At 52.1% G+C, this 17,080-nt stretch overlaps 1 protein-coding gene across 5 annotated transcripts in view; it reads right to left on the reverse strand.

The window, feature by feature from the left end:
- The window catches only part of FGF8 (fibroblast growth factor 8), a 37,699-nt gene extending 26,555 nt beyond the window's left edge, over nt 1-11,144 (reverse strand). For 2 of the 5 annotated variants that reach the window (XM_050958246.1, XM_050958237.1), the window contains exons 1-3: nt 10,350-11,144; nt 3,052-3,291; nt 2,113-2,274 (exon numbers count right to left, since the gene is read on the reverse strand). The gene's annotated coding sequence lies outside the window, so the exon portion shown is untranslated. Of the gene's footprint in view, nt 1-2,112; nt 2,292-3,051; nt 3,292-10,349 lie in introns of all 5 variants that reach the window. The other 3 variants (XM_050958240.1, XM_050958239.1, XM_050958238.1) reach the window with 3 other exon arrangements.
- Between the last annotated feature and the right edge of the window lie 5,936 nt (nt 11,145-17,080).

Below are 17,080 nucleotides of genomic sequence, written 5' to 3' on the forward strand. Positions count from 1 at the left end.
GTGCCAGGACAAGAGGGAAAGCTGGGGCCAGGTTGGGAGCTGCAGCGTTTCCCTGCAAAGGGGAACCACAGGGGAGAGTGGCAGAGGAAAGATGCTAGCAGCCTACGCAGAAATGCTTCCAGGCCAGAGAGCGCTGGCAGGGCCTGCGCGTAAGGGCCACAAGTGGAAACCGGAAACACATGGGCAGAGATTGCTGCTCAGGAAGGATCCTACAGCAAATCACCTGGCAAGATCTGCAGGAGGGGGAGTGCTGACAAGAGCCACTTGCAGCTGGGACCAGCCTTGCACGCTCCCTACAGGCTCAGCTGAGGAGGCGCCCCATGGAGAGCAGTCCCCCAAAGCTTCTTCCAGCCGAAAGGAGCCCGGTACCGCTCCTACCAACTCAGCCGCTGAGAGGCAATTCCCAGCAGGGCTCAGGTGACTGCCATCCAAACCACCCATGTTCCTACCAATTCCCAGCCAAAACCAGCTCGGCGTGACTCCTGCTATCAGCTCACCTCTTCGATCAGCTTCTGACGGAGCCGAGCGTCTCAGCGGCAGCAACGCCCAGGTGGCACACACAGAGGGGGAGTCCACACTCGTGTCTGGCCGTCTGCGGGTGGATCCTGCCACACTGCAGGGTTCTACTGTGACTGCTCCACTGATCACCATGAGGAGGAGTGGAGAAGTACCCTCAGCTGGTGCAGCCTGCCTGGTCCATTCAGCAAGCCCAGTAGGTGCCTTTGACCTGGCCCATCTCACACCCTAAATTCAGACAGCCAACCTGAGCAGAAAGCTCTCTGCCCCCCCTTTTAGGTAAATGGGGAGATCTCAATGTTTCAGGAGGGTGGAATGACTGGAGGAGTTACAGAAAGGCCATGGGCCTCAGATGAGGTGGGCTCATTTGAACAACATATGTTCTAATACGGTGTTGACACAGACGTCAGGGAGGCATTTGTCTTAGTGTGGCAGGACATTAGCACTATGCAAAGTCTTTGCAGCCCACATTAAACGGATTAAAAACTGGGTAACTGATAGATCTCAAAACCAAATTGTAAGTCAGCATCATTATCCAATGGGGGGGAGGGGTTAGGGGGACCTTAGTGGGGATCTCTTCTTGTTCCCAATGTTACTCACTATCTTTATCAATCACCTGGAAGAAAACAGTAAAATCTGAAGATAACACAAAAATTGGTGGAGTGGTAAAGAATGACGAGACTGTTATATAGACCAGCTGGGACCTCTGGGTAAGATGGTCTCATCTGAACATGAGTTTTAACACAGCCAAATGCAAGGTCAGACATCTAGGAACAAAGACTGTAGGCCACAGTTACAGGATGAGGGACTGCATCCTGGAATGCAAGGACAGTGAAAATGACTTAGGGGTCATGGTAGAAACCAACTGAACATGAGCTCCCAAGTGTGACCCTGTATCTAAGAGAACAACGCGATCCTGGGATGTGGAAAGCAGAAAAATATCAAGCAGCGACAGGGAGGCGGCATTACCCCTGTATCCGGCATTAGTGAACCCATTACTGGATACCGGGTCCTGCTCTGATGGCCACACATCAAGAAAAGTCGTTGACAAACTGGAGAAGGTTCAGAAAAGAGCTACAGGAACATTCTGAGAACTGAGAAAACTGCCTCATACTGAGAGACCCATGAAGCTCAATGTATTTGGTGTATCCAAGAGAAGGTTTAGAGGTGGACACTGTGACCAACTCAAGTCCCTGCATGGGGTGGAAATTTCTGCTAGCAGAGGGATCTCATTGCACCAGAAGCCCCTTCTGACAACAAACATGACGTCATGATCTCAGGAGGGGGGGACCAAAGCCCGAGCTCACCCAAGTCTCGCCGCCGGGGGGAGGGAGGGAGGCAAGCCCGAGCCCCCACTGCTCCGAGCAGGGAGGCCAAAGCTGAAGCCCTTGGGCTTTGGTGTCGGCCCTGAGAGTGGGGCTCGGCTTCAGCTCCGAGCCTCAGCAAGTCTAAGCCAGCCCTGGCGACTCCATTCAAAGAGGGTCCCACAGTTTGAGAACCACTGGTCTAATGCGATCCACTGAAAGCTGAAGCTAGACAAATTCAGACCAGAAATAAGGCAAACATTTTTAAGTGACAGTAATTGGAACAACTTACCAAGGGTTGTGGTGGATTCTCCATTGCTGGCAGCTTTTATATCAAGATGGGATGTTCTTCTAAACACTCTGCTCTGGTTCTAGCAGGAATGAATTCAGGGCTGTCCAATGGCCCAGGTTCCGTAGCTGGTGAGACTAGGTGATCACAACAGTCACTTTGAATCTATCAAACAAAACGTTCTGCAGAAACATGTTGATTTCAACGACATATTTCCCAAAAACAATGTGGCAACGAATCATTTGAACTTTCCCCTTTTGTTTCAACAAGGCAAAGACATTTCATTTTGACTGAGAACCTTGATTCATTTCATTTAGAAGTTTGTACTAGATTAAAATCATAATTTTAATAGTTTATTAGGGCTTAAATCGTGCTTTGACATTATTGCAAAGAAACGGTTTTACCTGATTGAAACAAAACGAGTCAATGCTTCAGGGTGGTATTTTTTTGGAACCTCCAAGCCAAGAGAAATTTCAGCATTTTCATTCCCATTTGGAACAAAAACAAAAGCCAAATGTTGGAATTTCCCAATGAACAGAAATTCTGTTTTCTGACCAGCTTTCCCACCTCTTCCCACATAGTGCAGTGCCTAAAGCAGGGGTTCCCTACCTGCTGTGCACACGGGAAGGGCATCTCGGTGTGGAAAAGGTTGAGATCTCCTCGCTTAGAGGCCCTAACTGAGATCAGGTCTCCCGTGCACAAGGTGCTGTACACACTCATAGTCAGAGAGTCTCTACTCTGAAGGGTTCACAATCCAAATAGATAAAAGACGCATTGTCATCCCCAGGGTACATATGGGCCCCTTTTGCCACTTGACCTAAAGAAGACTCTCCACTAGCAGTTACCAACATAGGGCCAATGACACAGAGTTGAGCAGTTCTCATGCTAACCAGGAGAGGGCAGTGGTGCCTCGCAACAGGGGATAGATAAAACGCCACTCACCCTCAGGACAACGAAAGCTCTCGGGCTCCAAGGTCCTTCCGATTCTGTGGTGTGGCTCCTTGTGCAATGGCCTTTCCCCCAGAGAGAATCGCTGTGCCTTGGCGAGATGGAGACGGCAGCTCTTCCGACCCGAGGGCACTGAGACGCTTTCCGACTGCCCCAAGGGGATGCCAGAACTGGGCAGTTGCACACAGGACAGGAGGCTTCAGCCACGGAGACCTGGACACCACATCCCCCAGCCTGGATGCCAGGGAGCAGTGGGTGGCCAGTGTCACATTGAGTGACAGTCTCTACCCACTTCCCCCAGCCTCACACATGCTCCTGAGGGTGCTTCCCAAAAGACAGGTGAAGGGCAGGGAAATCGGGGCCTGGGGCAGGTTTCTGGCTGGGCTAGGGCAAGGTTTGGGCCATCGCCACCCAAAGCCCACAAGCCCCTCAGTCAAGAGAGATTCCTGCTCTCCATCCTCCTGCTACAGCCCGCCGAGCCTGTATAAAGGGACCCCGGCGTTAATGGTGCGTTTCAGAGTCAACGGCAGCTTGTCCATGGCTGAGCAGAGCTGAGCGCCCCGGGCGTTCCTGCTGCTTTTCATTAACACTCCTCCACACGCAGGTAAGGGATGCCTTTAACACACACACAAACACACCCCCCACGGTGTGATACATGGGAATGACCTTGTATTCTCTACCCACAGCACACAGTTGGCCCCGGGGCAAAGCACACAGGGCGGCTCTGGGCTGGGGGGCACGGCTCCTCCTGCTAGTTACTAGCGATGCGTAAGTCATGTATGCCACACACAATGGGCCCATCAGGCCATGAGATCCCAGAGTCCCCCCGATCCCAGCCTGCCCCCTGCTCTGCTCTCACATCCCTGCGGTGCGTGCAGTAGCCCCAGGTAGCTCATTCCCAGGCTTGCTCCCCACAGTCTATCCTTTCGGGCTTTACCCCAGGCCTAGACTCCTACTCCCTTGGGACTATAACAAGGTTCAAAAAAGAACTAGATCAGTTCCTGGAGGTTAGGTCCATCAGTGGCTATTAGCCAGGCTGGGCAGGGATGGTGTCTCTAGCCTCTGTTTGCCAGAAGCTGGGAATGGGCGATGGGATGGATCACTTGATGATTCCCTGTTCTGTTCATTCCCTCTGGGGCACCTGGCATTGGCCACTGTCGGAGGATGGGATACTGGGCTAGATGGACATTTGGGCTGACTCAGTCTGGCCGTTCTTATGAGACTATTGTGCAACTATTATGAAACTGCCCGGCGGTGTTCCTGAAGCCCAGCCTTTGTTGTCCCAATTCCATCCTGCTCCCAAGAGTCACTGGCTCCAGTTGCGCTAGGTGCTGTACCAACACACAGAAAAGCTCTGTCCCCTGTGTACCCTCCAAACAATGATTAAATCAATTCCTCTCCCGCCTGGGAAATTGCCCCCTTCCAATATGTACAAGTTATGTTCCCCGCTTAGCCAAGCACGACCTGGGGCAGGTTTATGGCTGGGCTAGGACAAGGTTTGGGCCAACGCCACCCAAAACAGCCCTTTTAACCTCTCCCCACAAATCAGACCCTTCAGCCGACAGCTCGTTTTCCGTGCTTTTCTCTGAACTCACTCCCAACTCTAGGATTTAACAGGGCAGCTACTTAAGCATCAGAGTAAAAAATGGGGTTAGACGATATATGGTTCTTGCCCCCGTTCCATGGTTAACATAATCAACAGATTGGGAGCTGGGGAGGCACTTCTCCCTAGGATATATTGGCAGGGCCTTGTGGGCGGGAGGGGTGTTCCCCCATTCGCTGTTTAATAGTTAGTCTAGACTCTGTAATGACGTTATCAGCATTGTTTAGGCTCGGTATTGTTTAAGCACCAGATAAGTAGGTTTACACTAAGCAATCCCAGTGACACCCAAATTATGACATTGTATCTGTGCGAGGTGTTGAAGTTATGCTGTTTGCAGCACAGTTTGGATCATTTCTGAATTTCCTGGGGGAGGGATTGTACGTCGCACAGTTGGTGACGTTGTTCCCGTAGGTTAGATTTGGCAAAGCAGCTCCCCGGGCATTGGCTCAGGGGTTGGGGCAGCCTTGCCTTGTCTTATAGACTCAGTGGCATCGGGGAGGGACACGTTATTGGCCTGTAACTTGGGGGGCAATGACACGCCAGCAGGGCTCCCCTCTGCCCAGGGCGCGAACACGTTCAGGGCCACGTTCAGCTCTAGCAAGTTAATTGATGGATTCCAACGACGGCGCTTTAGTCTTTGGAAATGAAGCTCATTCTGGGAAACGCAGCAAGCTCCCGGTAAGCTCCGAGCTACCGCGCTCGAAGAGCAAACCTGAGCTCGCACTACAAATCTCCAGAAAAATCACCTTGCCGGAGCCATCAACTCCTAACAGCACAGGCGGACTCTTGCCATCAGAAGGCCGAGCCCTTCAGCACAAGCCTGACTATCTAGTGGTATGGCCTCTGGCCTTCGGAAAAGCAGACTTTGACTACCTCAGGGAACTGATGGGCAAGATCCCCTGGGAGAATAACATGAGGGGGAAAGGAGTCCAGGAGAGCTGGCTGTATTTTAAAGAGTCCTTATTGAGGTTGCAGGAAAAAAACATCCCAATGTATAGAAAGAACAGTAACTATGGCAGGTGACCAGCTTGGCTTAACAGTGAAATCCTTGCTGATCTTAAACACAAAAAAGAAGCTTACAAGAAGTGGAAGCTTGGACAAATGACCAGGGAGGAGTATAAAAATATTGCTCAGGCATGCAGGAGTGAAATCAGGAAGGCCAAATCACACTTGGAATTGCAGCTAGCAAGAGATTTGAAGGGTAACAAGAACAGTTTCTACAGGTATGTTAGCAACAAGAAGGTGGTCAGGGAAAGTGTGGGCCCCTTACTGAATGGGGGAGGCAACCTAGTGACAAAGGGTGTGGAAAAAGCTAATGAACTCAATGCTTTCTTTGCCTCTGTCTTCACAAACAAGGTCAGCTCCCAGACTGCTGCACTGGGCAGCACAGCATGGGGAGGAGGTGACCAGCCCTCTGTGGTGAAAGGAGTGGTTAAGGACTATTTAGAAAAGCTGGACATGAACAAGTCCATGGGGCCAGATGCACTGCATCCGAGGGTGCTGAGGGAGTTGGCGGATGTGATTGCAGAGTCATTGGCCATTATCTTTGAAAACTTGTGTTGACTGGAGGAGGTCCTGGACTATTGGGAAAAGGCTACTGTAGTGCCCATCTTTAAAAAAGGGAAGAAGGAGAATCTGGGAAACTACAGACCAGTCAGCCTCACCTCAGTCCCTGGAAAAATCATGGAGCAGGTCCTCAAGAAATCAATGTTTAAGCACTTGGAGGAGAGGAAGGTGATCAGGAACAGTCAACATGGATTCACCAAGGGCAAGTCATGCCTGACCAACCTGATTGCCTTCTACGATGAGATAACTGACTCTGTGGAGATGGGGAAAGCGATGGATATGATATATCTTAACATTAGCAAAGCTTTTGATACGGTCTCCCACAGTATTCTTGCCAGCAAGTTAAAAAAGTATGGATTGGATGAATGGACTATAAGATGGATAGAAAGATGGCTAGATTGTCGGTCTCAACGGGTAGTGATCAACAGCTCAATGTCTAGTTGGCAGCCGCTATCAAGCAGAGTGCCCCAGGGGTCAGTCCTGGGGCCGGTTTTGTTCAACATCTTCCTTAATGATCTGGATGATGGGATGGATGCACTCTCAGCAGGTTTGTGGATGACACTAAGCTGGGGGGAGAGGTAGATACGCTGGAGGGTAGGGATAGGGTCCAGAGTGACCTAGACAAATTGGAGGATTGGGCAAATGAAATCTGATGTGGTTCAACGAGGACAAGTGCAGAGTCCTACACTTAGGAAGGAGGAATCCCATTCACTGCTACAGACTAGGGACCAAATGGCTAGGAAGCAGTTCTGCAGAAAAGGACCTGGGGGTTACAGTGGACGAGAAGCTGGATATGAGTCAGCAGTGTGTCCTTGTTGCCAAGAAGGCTAGGGGCATATTGGGCTGCATTAGTAGGAGCACTGCCAGCAGATCGAGGGAAGTGATTATTCCCCTCTATTCAGCACTGGTGAGGCCACACCTGGAGTACTGCGTCCAGTTTTGGGCCCCCCACTACAGATGGGATGTGGACAAATTGGAGAGAGTCCAGCGGAAGGCAACAAAAATGATTAGGGGGCTGGAGCACATGACCTGTAAGGAGAGGCTGAGGGAACTGGGATTGTTTAGTCTGCAGAAGAGAAGAGTGAGGCGGGATTTGATAGCTGCTTTCAACTACCTGAAGTGGGGGTTCCAAAGAGGATGGAGCTCGGCTGTTCTCAGTGTGGGCAGATGACAGAACAAGGAGTAATGGTCTCAGGTTGCAGTGGGAGAGATCTAGGCTGGATATTAGGAAACACTATTTCACTAGGAGGGTGGTGAAGCACTGGTTCCCTAGGGAGGTGGTGGAATCTCCTTCCTTAGAGGTTTTTAAGGCCCGGCTTGACAAAGCCCTGGCTGGGATGATTTAGTTGAGGATTGGTCCTGCTTTGAGCAGGGAGTTGGACTAGATACCTCCTGAGGTCCCTTCCAACCCTGAGATTCTATGATTCTATGTGCCGGGGGAAGTGAATATGCGGGAAGGGGACTAGTGAGGGCAATGTGCTCATGGGGGATGGATGGATGTGCACACGTGTGATGTGCAAGAACTGTGCACGTGTTACACCGATCCTTACCAATAAAATGCTGATCCCTTCCCATGGACACAGCATGGTCTAGTGGACAGTACTGGGAACTGGGGCCTAGGAAGGTCTGGGTTTTAATCCCAGTCCTGCAGCTGACTTGCTGTGTGGCCTATTGTTAGGCTGCTTCCTCTCTCTATGCACACCCCGCTCAGCTATGCAAAATGGGGCCGCACGGCCTCGCTGGGCTGTGAGCGGGAGCCGGAGTGCGCCAGGGAATCAAGGTGAACTGGGTGCCCAACGTGCACATGGCTCTGTGGGTGAGGCACTGGAGTGGGGTCGGCTTCAGCAGCCCCGGCCAGGCCAGGGCATCAGCATGGTCCCACTGGCTGTCCCAGAGCCAAGACCTCTGCCTGTTGCTCCTGGCAAGTTGCTAAGGGAGGGAGTCCCTTGCTGCCTCCCAGGAGAGAAGTAAGGGGAATTCCCAAACATGTGCGTCACAACGGGCCTGGCTAGGCGTGGGGAGCCAGCGTGTCTGGGGCTCACAGGCTCAGGGCCCTTAGCTCGTAGAGAAGGTGACTGCTGGATCTGCCCCAGCCTGCCAAGGGGTTGGGAAACTCCATCCCAGCGGTTGCTGCTCACTCCAGAGATAGCTGCAAATCTCAGGATACAGGGCTGGAGCCATGTGGAGGCCCCGGATTCTGGCTTATAGTTACCCTGAGCTGACTGGATGTTACTAAACGCTGGTCAAGGCGAACCCTGTGGGTGGGGAAGGAGCCCGCCCAGAGCTGTAACTCTAGCCTCGTTTGTTTGCTTCCAGCCTCCACCCTGAACGCCCATATGTGTCAGGACCCCCGGCCCTGCAGCAGCTGAACCGCTGACCCCAGGAGTTTGCAAAACACCAGGGTTATGCCCCTTGTGACATCCTGGCCCCTGGGACAGACAGCTCCCCCCGACCTCAGTGCAAGACAGCCAACCGCAGGATGCAACCTCAGGGCGTGGGGGCAGCAAAGAAGAGCCAGTCCCTGGCAGGGGGTTAAATGGAGGGATACAGTTACCCCATGGCTCTGAGCCCAGCCCCTCTCAGAACTGCTGAGCCCGCTCTTATGGGAGGGGAGCAGCACAGCACACAGCCACATTTCCTCCACGCTGCCCCACGCTGACCCACCTGACCCTCCAGCTATCCTTGGCCAACATTCCCTGTTCCAGCCCCGTGTTGTGCAGGGCATCAGGGGCTAGTCAGCAGCAGCTCCCCACCCCAGAGGTGGCTGCATGTCAGTGGGACTTTCAGCACATCTAAGGAACTTCTATGTCCCCCCCACTGTCTCTGAGCACCTCCCAGTCTCAATGGAGGCCTGCCATCCCCACTGACCAGACGGGCGACTGGGGCATGGAACTGAACCTGCTCCTGCCACTGCTCTGCCCACTGGACCATCCCACCTCATGCACAGCCAGTCGGTGAAGCAGCTTGGGCCCTATCAGAATAAAGGCCCAGAAGAAAAGGAGCAACGTTGTCAAGTTTGCAGGACCAAAGAGGAACCATTCATTGGCCCTGCCTGGTTCCTGCTCCCATCCTTTCGCACTGCCCTGGGGCCACCCAGGAGGGGAGAGAGGGGTCCCAGCTGCCCCTGCCAATCTCTCTCCACCAGAGACCCCGGTCCAAGCCCACCACGCCAGGTCCTACCATCCCTATATCGAAGAACATAAGAACAGTCAGACTGGGTCAGACCAAAGGTCCATCTAGCCCAGTATCCTGTCCTCCAACAGTGGCCAATGCCAGGTGCCCCAGAGGGAGTGACCCTAACAGGCAATGATCAAGTACTCTCTCTCCTGCCATCCATCTCCACCCTCTGACAAACAGAGGCTAGGGACACCATTCCTTACCCATCCTGGCTAATAGCCATTTATGGACTTAACCACCATGAATTTATCCAGTTCCCTTTTAAACCCTGTTATAGTCCCAGCCTTCACAACCTCCTCAGGCTGCTGACAGGCTCCTCATATCTGGTGACAGCAGTGCTGAGGGGACACTGCTGTCTGTGCCATTCACAGCCACCCCCTTGCCCCACGCCAACTGTGACCCCCCCATTCCATTTCCCAGTCTTTTGGGGAGGGTTTAAAGGTTCAACATGAAGGAAGAAGTTTGAGGAAACAACTGACCTCCAGAGTGTCAAACCCAGACACCCTGCTCCCTGCCGCAGACACCCCAGCAGGGGATTCCCCAGCACGCGCTGGCCAGGGTGGGTGCCCCAGGACGGCGCATGGTAGCACCAGGGGAGCCTGCGGCACCCCTTGGAGCAGAGGAGAGGCGGTGGGCAGGATGGGGCTGGTCCTGGGGCTGCAGGACACAGGCAGATCCTGCGGTTCTGTCTGGTTCTCCAGCTGGCCACGCCCCGACCCACCGGAGCTAACTCCCCTCTCCCCTTGCTGAACGTGGGAAAGGTCCTGTTCAGGACGAGGAGTCAGACTTGGTGCCTAGGCCCAGCCATGCAGCAGGCAGAGCCGAACATGGGCTCCAGCCACCCATGGGTGGGCGTGGGAGAAGGTCCAGACTGAGAAACACTTCTCAAGCCGCTCGGCTCGGGGCCCAGCTCGAAAAGCACGACGGCGCGTGGAGCAGAACGTACCTCTCCAGGGGTGTCCGGTGTCTCTATGGACCGACGGCCTCACGGCAAGTTTGGGAGCAAGTTTGAATCTTAGACCATGGTTCAAACTAGACAAAGAAGTGTCGGGCTGATTTCTTTTCTTCTCCTTTATCTCCTGCTGTCTCGGACTCCTGGGTTCCAGCTGGGCTTGGAAGCAGAAACTCTAGAATCTGCAGCTCTTGGGGCAATCCAGGCTTGACCCAAGTGGTTTGCAGACACGAGAGGGACCTCAAATGCCATCTTGGTACGGTGCAGCAATGGGGCGATCCCACCCCGAGGCTTCTGCACATACAAGCCCTCTGCCCCAGCTTCCATGCGGCCCTGCTACATGGCTGGTTTGCACTCTCTGACCACAGACGCCTGCTTTGCAAGAGTCTCGCATATACCTTCCCCTCCCCGCGAAATCCCAGCAGGTTTCTGGGTGACTCTCACACACACCCCCAATGTGGCAGCTTCTCTCCTTTTGTTTCCTGCTCATATTTTCAGTCGGTTTAACTCAGAACCTTGTCTTCTCTTCTCCAAAAGATGTAACCTGCAGCTGCACCTACCACCCGGCTGGGTTATTGGGGCAGGGCTGACTCCCAGGGGAGAGCGCCCCCTACTGGGAAACCCACTCCGCTCCCAGCAGCTACAGCACCCTTTAGCAGCACCCTGGGACACTGGGGCCAGCACTGAGTCTGCAGGGAGAGCGCCCCCTGCTGAGCCCTGTGCCATGGGCCCTGCAGCACAGCACCCCTAGTGCCACAGTCGGGCATGGGTCAGGACTAACAGAGTGGATCTCTGTTGCATCTCACCGATCCGGGGCACTGGAAATTCAGTCCTCTCTCAGCTCTCTGCTTTATGGGCTTCGGCTGGTTTCTCTGGCTAAACGCTTGCTTTGATGCAGCATCATGATGATTTTATAGGGCCCGTGAACATACTGAGGGCTTCAGAGGAAACACAAAGTTGGTCCCCTGGGCCAAGCAGCTTGCAAACTAAACGGTGGGCTGGGCAGACAGGTGAGAATGGAGCGGACTGCAGGAAGCGGAGGGCGCCAGCTGCTAGAAAGAGGCCCAACCGGTACTGCTGTTAGGCAAAGTGGGTCTCTTGGTGGTTCAGAATTTTCCTTTGCTGCTCGTTTTTCCATGGGCGACGCTGTGGGAAGAAGCATCCAAGTGAGATCGGAGCAAGGTGGGGACAGAGGCCCAGCAAGTCGATTTCAAGCGGGCAGGCCGTGCCACCAGCAGCTGGATGCCTGCGGGAAGGTGAGAAGGCATTCAGGCCACGGGTGCTGGTCAGGTGCGTAGGGGGTGTCACAAAAAAGGAGGCCAGGGGCTGCATGTTGGGTGGCATGAGAACAAGAACAGGGAGTGAACTGGGGAGCCAGAGGAGAGTCTCAAGCAGGGGGTGATGGGTGGGGGTGATGGATTTTGGCAGCAGTATTTGGTGGGGGCAACAGGCCAGGGATGAGGAAACCCAGATTTCAGTGGACTCCTCTGTCAGAGGCTGACACCCCCTGCTTAAAGAACACTGCCCCTGGCCTGTCGCCTCTAGACCCCCAGTTCAGATTCAGCCCCTTTTTCAGCAGCTTGTCTGAAATGAGTTGGACCAGATCTCAGCCCAACTCCTGGTTCATGTCTCCAAGAAACCAGGACTAATTTCAGCCTCTGGTCAAGAGTCTCAGCGGAGAAGCCAAAATCTGAATGGGCCACAGAGACCAACCTTCCACCTGTCCCTTGTCAGCATGATGAGACAATGGGTGCAGAGAGACCTGGCAGTGCCAGGTCGTACCCGCTGTGCAGGTAGAGGGCATACATCTCTAGGGCTGCCAATACAGCTGCGCCCACTGAGACTAAATCACCTTTCGAGAGTGAGCGAGGGAGAAGCACCGTGGGACCTCCCCAGGACTGGAACTGCTGCAGCCTTCCGCAGATCCACTATGGAACGAAAGAGCATCGCCTTCTCCCGAGGAGGAATACTGGGCAATCCCAGACAGAGCCTGTCATGAAGGCGAAGGATGATGAACTGGCGGGGCAAGGAGTTGCCATCAGAAAACAAACATCATTTTTGCTTTAAAGAAAAGAAATACAAGCCTGGGCGTCTGGAACAGAGACACCAAAAACCATTTTAAAAGCACACAGGAGAAAGCAACGGCTAGAGCAAAGGCCAGGCGCCCCCAAGATGACTTTAGCAGCCGCATTCCCCTGGCACATCCCAGCTCGGCTCTTTGAAAAACCCTCTCTTTCAAGTGATGGCCTTCTTGCTTCCCTTGTTGCTAGCGATGCGGTCAGATGCCCCCCACTCTGGAAAGGCACTTAAAGATGCAGGGATGTTTGCATTGTAATGCCAAGGAGTTCAGACAGGATTGGGATACCTAGCCCACCCTCATCTCTCTCTCTCCCCCACGTAGGTGCAGGGTCAGAAGGCAGCTGTGTATTTTTTCTGTGCTTGTGTCTTCAGTTAATACCAGGATCATAATCAGGGTATCTGAGGGGAGTGGGGAGTAGGTTTATGGACTAGCCGCACCGCTGCTGCTGTGGACTCCGGCTGAGACAAGAGCCCAGGACTGATGCTTTTGGAGCTTCTTGGAGGGGAGAGGCAAGCAACAGCACATTCCTTTGCATTTAAACAACCACAGACCCCCGCCAGGCTCACAACAGCACCTCCCATCTCAGTTTGTTCTTCAAATAATAATAATAATAATAATAATAATTGGAGATATACCTATCTCCTAGAACTGGAAGGGACCTTGAAAGGTCATTGAGTCCAGCCCCCTGCCTTCACTAGCAGGACCAAGTACTGATTTTTGCCTCAGATCCCCAAATGGCCCCCTCAAGGATTGAATTCACAACCCTGGGTTTAGCAGACCAATGCTCAAATCACTGAGCTATCCCTCCCTCCTTCAAAACTGGCCAACATCCAACTGACCAAGTCTCACCTCCAAGGAACATGGAGGAATGAGCCTTGCATGTCATCTGGGTACTCTCAGCACCTTTGATACTGTCTGGAAATAGGGAGCTGACCTGCCCACCCCGGACCGACAGCTCACCTTCCCCAGATGTGGGCAGAGCAATAACTTAGTACTCAGTTTACAAAACCCAAGGAGCTAAATGGAACCCTTCCCCGGTGAAAGCAGCATCACAAAGACAGTTAGAAATGTAACCAAAGGCACACAAGCAGAATGGAAGGTAAGCAAACAGCACAGACCAGATTGAGCGATGAACATGAGGAGGCCGTCGCTACACCAGGCTGGAGTACAGGAGCTGCAGTGTCATGCATGCGGATCAAAGCAACCACTTTGCAAAAGTTGGGTCCCTCTGCGTAGCACAAACCACAAAGAAATGCAAAACGTGCCAGGCCAGGCCCAAAACATTAGCACTAACTTCTGATGAGCTTCCTGAGCCAAAAGAATTAACCTGGATATAGCCGCAAGAGCTGTGTACCAGGGAACTGTGGCAAGATTGCCAGTTACCCTCGTTGCTAGTGGGAGAGAATATGAGATTCGGCATCGCCCATCCTGGTGGTATTTGGTGTTTTTCTTAAAGACCCAGCACCAGGAGCCAGGTGATTTTGGGAGGCTCTCAGTTTTCATTAAAAAAAGGAAGTTGGGAAGAAAAGCCTGAACCTGTGACCCAAGTGCAACGTAACTCAAAGGAACCCACAATATACTGATTTTCTTTTAAATCTCATGTTTAGGGGCAGGAGCAAGACAGGCTCATGATTTTTGGACACTTGGGACTGGTACCACTTAGAGTCTGAAGAGATGGTCACTTGCCAGGGCAATAATTATACCATACATCCCAGGGTCACAGGTCCTAGCAATCTTGGAGAGACACTGAGACCCCCTAAACCAAGCCAAGGAAGAAACTGGCTGTTTCTCCAGTGTGCTCAGACAGCAGCTGACTGTGCCTTGTGCCCAGCCCAGCCTCCAACACATGATGTCAGACAAGCATCAATGAACAGAGACATTCCCACCCAGCAGGGGCCTAATGCATAGCGAGAGGGGATGGAAATATTGTGGCAAAGAGCCCTTTAGAAAGGCATAGGCCACCAGATCCATCAATTGGAGGGGTTTCTAAGGTGTCCAAGACCAGCATGAGCTGAGGACCATGCAACCATTAGAACCAGCATGGAGTGCATCCTAAGTAGAGATAGTCTCATAGCCTTTGTCCTTCCAGGTGTGGAGGGTTTGATTTTTTGGGGAGTGCTGTTCCTTCTGCTTCCTCCCCTCCCACCTCTCCAGCTGTGAGTTGGTCCTGAGAACCAGGGTGAATAAAAATTGATGATTTCAACAACAAAAATGGGATTTTTTTTGTATTTAAATCAGATTTTTTTCTATTGTTTATCAATCATAGTAAGTTTTTTTTTAAAAAAAAAAACAAACCTGTTTAAAAACAAAACCTGAATACAATACAAAATATGTGAAGGTCTAAACATTTTATAATCTCTCAACTAAAAAGTAACACTGCCGAATCCATGAGCCTCTACCAAAACCTCTGAGTTCAAGGCGGCTTTACCAGATAACGAAAGAATTGGGATAACAACGTCTAACTTATGAGGTCAAGCTGTCTCAGTATGGCACAATAGGTCCTGTGCTGTATTAAGGGCTTGATCCTCTTGAGGATGCAGGGACTGTGTTACCGGGTGCTAGATACTGGCAAAGTCATCACAGGGATCCAGCCTCTGACTCCAGGAGATACTGTCCTGCATCTCATCCGGATCAGCCACTGAGCCCACCTGGGTGGTCTCATGTGCCTCGGGTACAGCTGCTCCCTCTCTGAGTGCTGATTTGCTCAGTTCTCAAAATTATGAATATTTATGACCCCTCCCACCCTCCAGCAGGAAAACTTACTTACTCCAGATCACATGTGCAAAACGTTGAAGCTTGTGCTGTTTAACCAAAATACTTTGTGTGCGTTTAATTAAATTCCAGTTACCATTCTAATGCAGCTTGACACAAACCATGAGCAAAAAGTTAATTATCCAGTAAATAAGCAGTAGATCATTCACCATTTCCTAATGTACTAAAAATGTACAAGTAATAAGAATATGAAAATATTAAGCTATATAAATTGCTTCCATAAATATCCAGTTCTTTTCTTAGCTAAAAGATACACCAAATCTAATGTAAAGGCTCTATTGAGTTATAAATCAACATGTTTTAACGGTTATGTCGGCTACAAAAGAGAACACACCTTTCTAGAGAAAATAAGGGAAGGACAAATGGAAAAGTTGATTAAAATGGATGATTTAAATCGAGGCTTTCCATTGGTGATTTTAATCACTTAGATTTAACTCAATCCACTCTGCTGAGATGTTTTCACTTTGGGGAGGTGGGAGAGAGAGGACAGACAAGGTCCCATGTCCCTTCTCCAGCTCAGCCCCTGGGCCGCAGTCCAATCTGGAGGAGGCAGAGTAGCTCCCCAACCCAACCCTGAACTCCACATGGTGGAGGCCTTGCCCATCGCGGACAGGCCACCGTGGGGCCGAGCGTGAGTGGCACGAGGGGAACGATTGGAGGAGCCAGTGACACACGAATGGCGCCAGCTGCGGGGGGCTTGTTCAGATCAGCACTCTGAGGTCTGGCTGCCAGGCTCATTCTTCTGCAGACCTGGTGGTCAGTGGCTGGGCTGGAAATCTGATGGGAACATGATCTCTTGGGTCACAGCTGCTGTGGGGAACCTGGGTGGGGTGCAGAGGTGAGCATGGAAAAGGGCTGTGAGAAGGGGAGAGGAATTGTGGGGCCAGGCCAGGCTTGTAGCAAGTTTCAGGGGGTGTTTTTGGGGGGAGAGGTTGTTGAGGGTTGTTATTTTACCCAGCCTGGTTTGCCCGCTGCCCGGGCATTCAGGGAGAAGCTCTAATTGGCATATCACACCCAGACCTCCTGCAGCAAGGGGCCAGGGAGCTGTGGCTGGTGGACCTTGGCTGGGATGATTTAGTTGGGGTTGGTCCTGCTTTGAGCAGGGGGTAGGACTAGATACCTCCTGAGGCCTCTTCCAACCCTGAGATTCTATGATTCTATGAGGGTCCGACTGTAAAAACAGTCTGGCGGCTGGGCGTCAGCTTCCCAACTCACCGTTCTCCAGTGATGCCGCCTAAGCAGGCCCCTGCCCAGTGCCTCCGTGTTCAGAGCACACGGCTTCTGGAGCACTGAAGGCCCACGGAGAGATGGGATGAGGTGGGGGTTGCTCCCTTTAGGGGTCAGTCAGCTTCCAGGACCCCAGAGTCCTGAGACGAGGGCTGGGAGGAAAATCATCGCCAGGGAAGTTTTCCAGGGAGAAACACAATTCTGGTCCAGCAAAACATTTATATTTAGAAACGTTGATTTCAGTTAAAATTTGACACAAAAATTTCAACCCGATTCCAAATGGAGCTTGACTGTGGCTTCCCAGCTCCAGTGGTTCATGGGTGTGGCTCAAAGAAGTAAAAAATACGTCACCTACCTTTCCTTGTGTTCTGTCTGAGTCAATTATCTTCACTGTCATGTGTGGCTAGCATTGTGCTGTAGGATGGATCCCATTTCACCATTGCCACAATGAAATGCTTCGACCGAGTCGTTGCGATGCATCTGAATCAAATTGTTCCCGACTCAGGACGAAAACAAATATCCAGTTCCTAGCATTTCCCACAGGCTGGAAATACTGTTTTCTGACCAGCATAAGACACCTTTAAAAATGCCCAGGGCGGCCTTCCTCCTACCCACCAGACCCCCCTAGGCCTCACCCCAGAGCCGC

The sequence above is a fragment of the Gopherus flavomarginatus genome, chromosome 6 (assembly GCF_025201925.1).
Source record: "Gopherus flavomarginatus isolate rGopFla2 chromosome 6, rGopFla2.mat.asm, whole genome shotgun sequence".
NCBI lineage: Eukaryota > Metazoa > Chordata > Testudines > Testudinidae > Gopherus > Gopherus flavomarginatus.